At 39.3% G+C, this 10,288-nt stretch overlaps 1 non-coding gene across 1 annotated transcript; it reads right to left on the reverse strand.

Annotated features, from left to right (window-relative positions):
• Positions 1 to 3,645: 3,645 nt before the first annotated feature.
• On the reverse strand, positions 3,646 to 3,753 carry LOC148574878 (small nucleolar RNA R71). The gene has a single exon (XR_015906465.1). It is a non-coding gene; the product is annotated as a small nucleolar RNA R71 (small nucleolar RNA).
• Positions 3,754 to 10,288: the final 6,535 nt, after the last annotated feature.

Below are 10,288 nucleotides of genomic sequence, written 5' to 3' on the forward strand. Positions count from 1 at the left end.
GATTTATGCATCAATTACTTACTCATGTAAACCCTAGTAGCTAGTTTATTATAAATAGGACCTTTTACTATTGTATTAGGCATCTTTTGATCATCTTAGGATCTTAGGATCATCTTTGGACGCCTGGTTCTTAGATCAGAGGGGCTGGCCTCTCGGCCATGCCTGGACCTTTCACTTATGTATTTTTAACGGTAGAGTTTCTACACTCCATAAATTAAGGTGTGGAGCTCTGCTGTTCCTCAAAGATTAATGCAAAGTACTACTGTTTTCTATTCAATTCTTCTTATTTCGCTTCTAAGATATCCATTCGCACCCAAGAACGTGATGAAGGTGATGATTATGTGTGACGCTCATCATCCTTCTCCCCTATGAACGCGTGCCTGACAAACACTTCTGTTCTACATGAATTAAGCTAGAATGAATATCTCTTAGATCTCCTAACCAGAATCTTCGTGGCGTAAGCTAGAATGATGGCGGCATTCAAGAGAATCCGGAAAGTCTAAACCTTGTCCGTGGTATTCCGAGTAGGATTCAATGATTGAATGACTGTGACGAGCTCCTAACTCGCGATTGCAGGGCGTTAGTGACAGACGCAAAAGGATAGTAAATCCTATTCCAGCATGATCGAGAACCGACAGATGAATAGCCGTGCCGTGACAGGGTGCGTGAGCATATTATTCACTGAGAGGATAAGATGAAGCCATTGACAAGGGTGATGCCTCCAGACGATTAGCCGTGCCGTGACAGGGCATTGGATCATTTTCCCGAGAGATGACCGAAAGTAGCCATTGACAGTGGTGATGTATCACATAAAGCCAGCCATGGAAAGGAGTAAGACTGATTGGATGAAGATAGCAGGAAAGCAGAGGTTCAGAGGAACGAAAAGCATCTCCATTCGCTTATCTGAAATTCCTACCAATGATTTACATAAGTATTTCTATCCCTATCTTATTATATTAAATTCGAAAACACCATTATCACTTTATATCTGCCTGACTGAGATTTACAAGGTGACCATAGCTTGCTTCATACCAACAATCTCCGTGGGATTCGACCCTTACTCACGTAAGGTATTACTTGGACGACCCAGTGCACTTGCTGGTTAGTTGTATCGAAGTTGTGACAATTATGAATTAAGATCAAAGCACCAAGCTTTGGAGCCATTACCAGGGATTTGTTTGAGCCTGGAGATCACAATTTCGTGCACCAAGTTTTTGGCGCCGTTGCCGGGGATTGTTCGAGTTTGGACAACTGACGGTTCATCTTGTTGCTCAGATTAGGTAATTTTCTTTTTGTTTTCTTTTCAAAAATTTTTCAAAAATAATTTCAAAAATCTCTCATCTGTTTTCGAAAAAAAAAAAAGTTTTCAAAAAAAATTTTTTATTCAAGATTTTTAAGAATGAATTCTAGTGTTTCATGAAGCATGTGAGGCCTGGCTGGCTGTAAAGCCATGTCTAAATTTATTTGGACTGAGGCCTGCACTTTGTTATCAAGATCAATATACTCTCGTGTTAAAGACTAAAGCTTGGCTGGCCATTGGCCATGTCTAGTGTTTTGGACTGGAGCTTTCTTTGAAAGCTTGGCTGGCTAGTGAGCCATGTCTAATTCCTGGACTGAAGCTTTAGACTAACATGGCAAGATTCCTGGAATTCATATTAAAAATTTTGGAATCCTTATTTTTCCTTTTAATTTTCGAAAAATATAAAATAAAAATCCAAAAAAATTAGAAAATCATAAAAATCAAAAATATTTTTGTGTTCTTGTTTGAGTCTTGAGTCATGTTATAAGTTTGGTGTCAATTGCATATGCATCTTGTATTTTTTCGAAAATTCATGCATTCATAGTGTTCTTCATGATCTTCAAGTTGTTCTTGGTAAGTCTTCTTGTTTGATCTTGATGATTTTTTGTTTTGTGTCTTTTCATGTTTATCATATGCATTCTTGAATTCTTAGTGCGTAAGCATTAAAGAATTCTAAGTTTGATGTCTTGCATGTTTTCTTTGCATTAAAAATTTTTCAAAAATATGTTCTTGATGTTCATCATGACATTCAAAGTGTTCTTGGTGTTCATCTTAACATTCATAGCATTCTTGCATGCATCACATGTTTTGATCTAAAAATTTCATGCATTGCATTTTTTTTGTGTTTTCTCTCTCATCATAAAAATTCAAAAAATAAAAAAAAATATCTTTCCCTTTTTCTCTCATCAAATTCGAAAATTTGGATTGAATTTTTCAAAAATTTTTAAAATCAAATTGTTTCTCATGAGTCAAATCAAATTTTCAATTTGAAAATCTTATCTTTTTCAAAATCTTTTTCAAAAATCAAATCTTTTTCAAAATTCTTAGTTATTTTCGAAAATTCCAAAAATATTTTTTAAAAATCTTTTTCTTATTTTTATACCATATTTTCGAAAATAACAATAACAATTAATGTTTTGATTCAAAAATTTGAAGTTTGTTACTTGCTTGTTAAGAAAGTTTCAAACTTTAAGTTCTAGAATCATATCTTGTGATTTCTTATGAATCAAGTCATTAACTGTGATTTTAAAAATCAAATCTTTTTCAAAAACTAATTTCTATCATATCTTTTCAAAAATATCTTCTTATCTTATCTTTTTCAAAAATATCTTTTCAAAATATCTTTTCTAACTTCCTAACTTCTTATCTTTTCAAAAATTTGTTTCAACTAACTAACTAACTTTTTGTTTGTTTCTTAACTTTTTCAAAACCACCTAACTAACTCTCTCTCTCATTTTTCGAAAATATCTCTCCCTTTTTTTCAAAATTTCTTTTTAATTTATTAATTATTTTAATTTTTTTAAAAAAAAATTCGAAAAAATACTAAACTTTTTCAAAAACTATTTTCAAAAATCACTAACTCCTTTTCAAAAATAAATTTCGAAAATTCCCTCCTTCTCTCCCATCTCATTCTATTTATTCATTCATATCCTAACATCTCATCTCACATTCCAATCCTCACAGTTGTGTTTCTTCCTTTACATCACATCCTTTATCTCCCCCTCTTCTTCTACTTACAAAGGGATCCCTATACTGTGGTATAAAGGATCTCTATTATTATTATCATTTTTCTGGCCATTCTTCCTTGTCATATGAGCAGGAGCAAGGATAAGAACATTCTTGTGGAAGCAGATCCAGAACCTGAAAGGACTCTGAAGAGAAAATTAAGAGAAGCTAAAATACAACAATCCAGAGATAACCTTTCAGAAATTTTCGAACAGGCAGAGGAGATGGCAGGCGAAAATAATAATAATGAAAGGAGGATGCTTGGTGAGTTTACTGCACCTAATTCCAATTTACATGGAAGAAGCATCTCCATTCCTGCCATTGGAGCAAACAACTTTGAGCTGAAACCTCAGTTAGTTTCTCTGATGCAGCAGAACTGCAAGTTTCATGGACTTCCATCAGAAGATCCTTTTCAGTTCTTAACTGAATTCTTGCAGATATGTGATACTGTTAAGACTAATGGCGTAAATCCTGAAGTCTACAGGCTCATGCTTTTCCCTTTTGCTGTAAGAGACAGAGCTAGACTATGGTTGGATTCTCAACCTAAAGACAGCCTGAACTCTTGGGATAAGCTGGTCACGGCTTTCTTAGCCAAGTACTTTCCTCCTCAAAAGCTGAGCAAGCTTAGAGTTGATGTTCAAACCTTCAGACAAAAAGAAGGTGAATCTCTCTATGAAGCTTGGGAAAGATACAAACAGTTGACCAAAAAGTGTCCTTCTGACATGCTTTCAGAATGGACCATCCTGGATATATTCTATGATGGTTTATCTGAGCTATCAAAGATGTCACTGGACACTTCTGCAGGTGGATCCATTCACCTAAAGAAAACGCCTGCAGAAGCTCAAGAACTCATTGACATGGTTGCTAATAACCAGTTCATGTACACTTCTGAAAGGAATCCTGTAAGCAATGGGACGCCTATGAAGAAGGGAGTTCTTGAGGTTGATACTCTGAATGCCATATTGGCTCAGAATAAAATATTGACTCAGCAAGTCAATATGATTTCTCAGAGTCTGCATGGAATGCAAGCTGCATCCAACAGTACTCAAGAGGCATCTTCTGAAGAAGAAGCCTATGATCCTGAGAACCCTGCAATAGCAGAGGTGAACTACTTAGGTGAACCTTATGGAAACACCTATAACTCAACATGGAGAAATCATCCAAATTTCTCATGGAAGGATCAAAAGCCCCAACAAGGCTTTAATAATGGTGGAAGAAACAGGTTTAGCAATAGCAAACCTTTACCATCATCAACTCAGCAACAGACAGAGAACTCTGAACAAAATGCTTCTAATTTAGCAAATCTAGTCTCTGATCTATCTAAGGCCACTGTAAGTTTCATGAATGAAACAAGGTCTTCCATTAGAAATCTGGAAGCACAAGTGGGCCAGCTGAGTAAAAGGATCACTGAAATCCCTCCTAGTACTCTCCCAAGCAATACAGAAGAGAACCCAAAAGGAGAGTGCAAGGCCATTGACATAAGCGCCATGGCCGAACCTGTGAGGAGAGGAGAGGACGTGAATCCCAAGGAGGAAGACCTCCTGGGACGTCCAGTGGTCAATAAGGAGCTTCCCTCTGGGGAACCAAAGGACTCTGAGGCTCATCTAGAGACCATAGAGATTCCATTGAACCTCCTTATACCCTTCATGAGCTCTGATGAGTATTCCTCTTCAGAAGAGAATGAGGATGTTACTGAAGAGCAAACTGCCAAGTTTCTTGGTACAATCATGAAGCTGAATGCCAAATTATTTGGCATTGATGCTTGGGAAGTTGAACCTCCCTTGTTCATCAATGAACTAAGTGATCTGGATCAACTAACATTGCCTCAGAAGAGACAGGATCCTGAAAAGTTCATATTACCTTGTACCATAGGCACCATGATCTTTAAAGCTCTGTGTGACCTTGGTTCAGGTATTAACCTCATGCCCCTCTCTGTAATAGAGAAACTGGGAATCTATGGGGTGCAAGCTGCTAAAATCTCATTAGAGATGGCAGACAGCTCTAGAAAACAGGCTTATGGACAAGTAGAGGACGTGTTAGTAAAGGTTGAAGGCCTTTACATCCCTGCTGATTTCATAATCCTGGATACTGGAAAGGAAGAGGATGAATCCATCATCCTAGGAAGACCTTTCTTGGCCACAGCAAGAGCTGTGATTGATGTTGACAGAGGTGAAATAGTCCTTCAATGGAATGAGAACTCCCTTGTATTCAAAACTCAAGGATCTCCCTCTGCAACCATGGAGAGGAAGCAAGAAAAGCTTCTCTCCAAGCAGAGTCAACCAGAGCCCCCACAGTCAAACTCTAAGTTTGGTGTTGAACTCCCATATCCAAACTCTAAGTTTGGTGTTGGAGAGTCTCAACAAAGCTCTGCACATCTGTGAGGCTCCATGAGAGCCCACTGTCAAGCTATTGACATTAAAGAAGCGCTTGTTGGGAGGCAACCCAATGTTTATCTAATTCTTATTTTTATTGTTTTTCATGTTTTCTTAGGTTCATGATCATGTGGAGTCACAAAATAAACAAAAAATTCAAAAACGGAATCAAAAACAGCAGAAGAAAAATCACACCCTGGAGGAGCATCTGTCTGGCGTTCAAACGCCAGAACAGAGCATAGTTCTGGCGCTGAACGCCCAGAATGGGAGCATCCTGGCGCTGAACGCCCAGAACAAGCATGGTTCTGGCGTTCAACGCCAGAAATGGCAGCAAATAGGCGTTGAACGCCCAAAATGGGCACCAACCTGGCGCTGAACGCCCAGAGTTGTGTGCAAGGGCATTTTGCATGCCTAACTTGGTGCAGGGATGTAAATGCCTTGACACCTCAAGATCTGTGGACCTCACAGGATCACCTCAGGATCTGTGGACCCCACAGGATCCCCACCTACCTCCACTCACTCTCTTCTCTCTTCTCAATCATCCTCTATTCCCAATAAACACTCTTCCCTAATTAACCCTTTACCACTCACATCCAAACACCCACTTTCCTTCAAAATTCAACATCTCTTTACCACCCAATCCCACCCATATGGCCGAATACACATCCCCCTCCATCTCCTCCATATCTTCTTCTTATTCTTCTATTCTTTCTTCTTTTGCTCGAGGGCGAGCAACATTCTAAGTTTGGTGTGGTAAAAGCATAGCTTTTTTGTTTTTTCCATAACCATTGATGGCACCTAAGGCCAAAGAAACCTCTAGAAAGAGGAAAGGGAAGACAAAAGCTTCCATCAAGGGTCTATAGCTCAGTGGTAGAACATTTGACTGCAATTCAAGAGATCCCTGAGATACCTCAAGGGATACATTTTCTTCCACACAATTATTGGAAGCAACTAAGGGTGGAACATCAAGAGCACTCCATCATCCTTCATGAAATCAGAGAAGATCTAAAAGCAATGAAGGAGGAGCAGCCAAGGCAAGGAAGAGACATAGAAGAGCTCAAGGACATCACTAAGGTGGACTCATTCCTTGTTCTTACTTTCTCTGTTTTTCATTTTCTATGTTATGTGCTTAATCTATGTTTGTGTCTTCATTACATGATCATTAGTAGTTAGTAACTCTGTCTTAAAGTTATGACTGTCCTATGAATCCATCACCTCTCTTAAATAAAAACTATTTTAATTCAAAAAGAACAAGAAGTACATGAGTTTCGAATTTATCCTTGAACTTAGCTTAATTATATTGATGTGGTGACAATGCTTCTTGTTTTCTGAATGTATGCTTGAACAGTGCATATGTCTTTTGAAGTTGTTGTTTAAGAATGTTAAATATGTTGGCTCTTGAAAGAATGATGACTAGGAGACATGTTATTTGATAATCTGAAAAATCATAAAAATGATTCTTGAAGCAAGAAAAAGCAGCAAAGAACAAAGCTTGCAGAAAAAAAAAAGAAAAAAAAATAGGCGAAAAAAAAATATAGAAAAAAAAAGAAAAAGAAAAAGCAAGCAGAAAAAGCCAATAACCCTTAAAACCAAAAGGCAAGGGCAAATAAAAAGGATCCCAAGGCTTTGAGCATCAGTGGATAGGAGGGCCTAAAGGAATAAAATCCTGGTCTAAGCGGCTAACCCAAGCTGTCCCTAACCATGTGCTTGTGGCGTGTAGGTGTCAAGTGAAAACTTGAGACTGAGCGGATAAAGTCAAGGTCCAAAGCAAAAAAAAAGAGTGTGCTTAAGAACCCTGGACACCTCTAATTGGGGACTTTAGCAAAGCTGAGTCACAATCTGAAAAGGTTCACCCAATTATGTGTCTGTGGCATTTATGTATCCGGTGGTAATACTGGAAAACAAAATGCTTAGGGCCACGGCCAAGACTCATAAAGAAGCTGTGTTCAAGAATCATCATACTGAACTAAGAGAGTCAATAACACTATTCGAAATCTGAAGTTCCTATAGATGCCAATCATTCTGAACCTCAATGGATAAAGTGAGATGCCAAAACTATTCAAGAGGCAAAAAGCTATAAGTCCCGCTCATATGATTGAAGCTCTGTTTCATTGATAGTTTGGAATTTATAGTATATTCTATTCTTTTTATCCTATTTTGATTTTCAGTTGCTTGGGGACAAGCAACAATTTAAGTTTGGTGTTGTGATGAGCGGATAATTTATACGCTTTTTGACATTATTTTTAGTATGTTTTTAGTAGGATCTAGTTACTTTTAGGGATGTTTTCATTAGTTTTTATGTTAAATTCACATTTCTGGACTTTACTATGAGTTTGTGTGTTTTTCTGCGATTTCAGGTATTTTCTGGCTGAAATTGAGGGACTTGAGCAGAAATCAGATTCAGAGGTTGAAAAAGGACTGCTGATGCTGTTGGATTCTGACCTCCCTGCACTCAAAGTGAATTTTCTGGAGCTACAGAACTGGAAATGGCGCGCTTCCAATTGCGTTGGAAAGTAGACATCCAGGGCTTTCCAGCAATATATAATAGTCCATACTTTGGCCAAGAATTGACGACGTAAACTGGCGTTCAACGCCAGCTCTCTGCCCAAAACTGGCGTCCAGCGCCAGAAAAGGATCCTAAACCAGAGTTGAACGCCCAAACTGGCACAAAAACTGGCGTTCAACTCCACAAATGGCCTCTGCACGTGCTACACTTAAGCTCAGCCCAAACACACACCAAGTGGGCCCCGGAAGTGGATTTATGCATCAATTACTTACTCATGTAAACCCTAGTAGCTAGTTTATTATAAATAGGACCTTTTACTATTGTATTAGGCATCTTTTGATCATCTTAGGATCTTAGGATCATCTTTGGATGCCTGGTTCTTAGATCAGAGGGGCTGGCCTCTCGGCCATGCCTGGACCTTTCACTTATGTATTTTTAACGGTAGAGTTTCTACACTCCATAGATTAAGGTGTGGAGCTCTGCTGTTCCTCAAAGATTAATGCAAAGTACTACTGTTTTCTATTCAATTCTTCTTATTTCGCTTCTAAGATATCCATTCGCACCCAAGAACGTGATGAAGGTGATGATTATGTGTGACGCTCATCATCCTTCTCCCCTATGAACGCGTGCCTGACAAACACTTCTGTTCTACATGAATTAAGCTAGAATGAATATCTCTTAGATCTCCTAACCAGAATCTTCGTGGCGTAAGCTAGAATGATGGTGGCATTCAAGAGAATCCGGAAAGTCTAAACCTTGTCCGTGGTATTCCGAGTAGGATTCAATGATTGAATGACTGTGACGAGCTCCTAACTCGCGATTGCAGGGCGTTAGTGACAGACGCAAAAGGATAGTAAATCCTATTCCAGCATGATCGAGAACCGACAGATGAATAGCCGTGCCGTGACAGGGTGCGTGAGCATATTATTCACTGAGAGGATAAGATGAAGCCATTGACAAGGGTGATGCCTCCAGACGATTAGCCGTGCCGTGATAGGGCATTGGATCATTTTCCCGAGAGATGACCGAAAGTAGCCATTGACAGTGGTGATGTATCACATAAAGCCAGCCATGGAAAGGAGTAAGACTGATTGGATGAAGATAGTAGGAAAGCAGAGGTTCAGAGGAACGAAAAGCATCTCCATTCGCTTATCTGAAATTCCTACCAATGATTTACATAAGTATTTCTATCCCTATCTTATTATATTAAATTCGAAAACACCATTATCACTTTATATCTGCCTGACTGAGATTTACAAGGTGACCATAGCTTGCTTCATACCAACAATCTCCGTGGGATTCGACCCTTACTCACGTAAGGTATTACTTGGACGACCCAGTGCACTTGCTGGTTAGTTGTATCGAAGTTGTGACAATTATGAATTAAGATCAAAGCACCAAGCTTTGGAGCCATTACCAGGGATTTGTTTGAGCCTGGAGATCACAATTTCGTGCACCAGCGACGCGACCAATGCATTCGGGTTGGGCATCTCGTGTACGCGAACACTACATGCGTACACGAGCCAGCAGACTTTCAACCCTTGCGTACGCGACACAGTACACGCGACGCGACCAAACCATTCGGGTTGGGCATCTCGTGTACGCGAACACTGCATGTGTACGCGAGCTATTCAAAAATGAACTCTTGCATACACGAACTTTAACACACAACACGAGCAACCCATTCGGGTTGGAACACTCGCGTACGTGATCAGAGGGTTGCGTACGCGACCACCCTTTTTTCAACAGCACGTGTATGCGAGACCCCTGTTTTGCTGAAACATGATTTTTTTTCTCTATTTTCGAAGGTTTTCCTACTTTCTAAAATCCTTTCAAAGGATTATTTAGAGTATTATCTAATAATTAGGTTCTAATATTATTAAAGATAAGTTAGTGAATTATTTTTGTGAATTTCTATATGAAGTTAGAAAACGGAGTTTTAGGTTTCTGGAGTACTGAGGACGGAGTTGTTGAGTGAGATGGCGAAGTGCTGTATTGATGACTGATGAAATGAGATGTGGAAATTGTGGACTACTGAGTAATGAATAAAATGATTTCTGAAACCACTGATGTAATATTTTTAACATGAGATTGTTGAGACGCTATGCGCCTGGTAAGGACGGTAGTTAATCCCGCTTGTCGAGGTCGCGGCAGTGGCATAAGGGCGGTGGTTAGTCCCGCTTACGTTGAGATGTGAGGTCCGTGGTAAGAGTATCCCGCTCGCATCCCTTTGGAATCACTAGAGTGTGCATTCACTATATCCTGGACTGTGTTCCGGGCACGATATCTCAGGGATTCTGGTGCACAAAACTGACTCCGCACATTTCGCACAGATAGACCGGCAAGTATACCAGGTCATCTAAGTAATACCTCAGGTGAGTGAGG

Source organism: Arachis ipaensis, chromosome B2, assembly GCF_059453495.1.
Source record: "Arachis ipaensis isolate K30076 ecotype BB chromosome B2, ASM5945349v1, whole genome shotgun sequence".
NCBI classification, from domain to species: domain Eukaryota; kingdom Viridiplantae; phylum Streptophyta; class Magnoliopsida; order Fabales; family Fabaceae; genus Arachis; species Arachis ipaensis.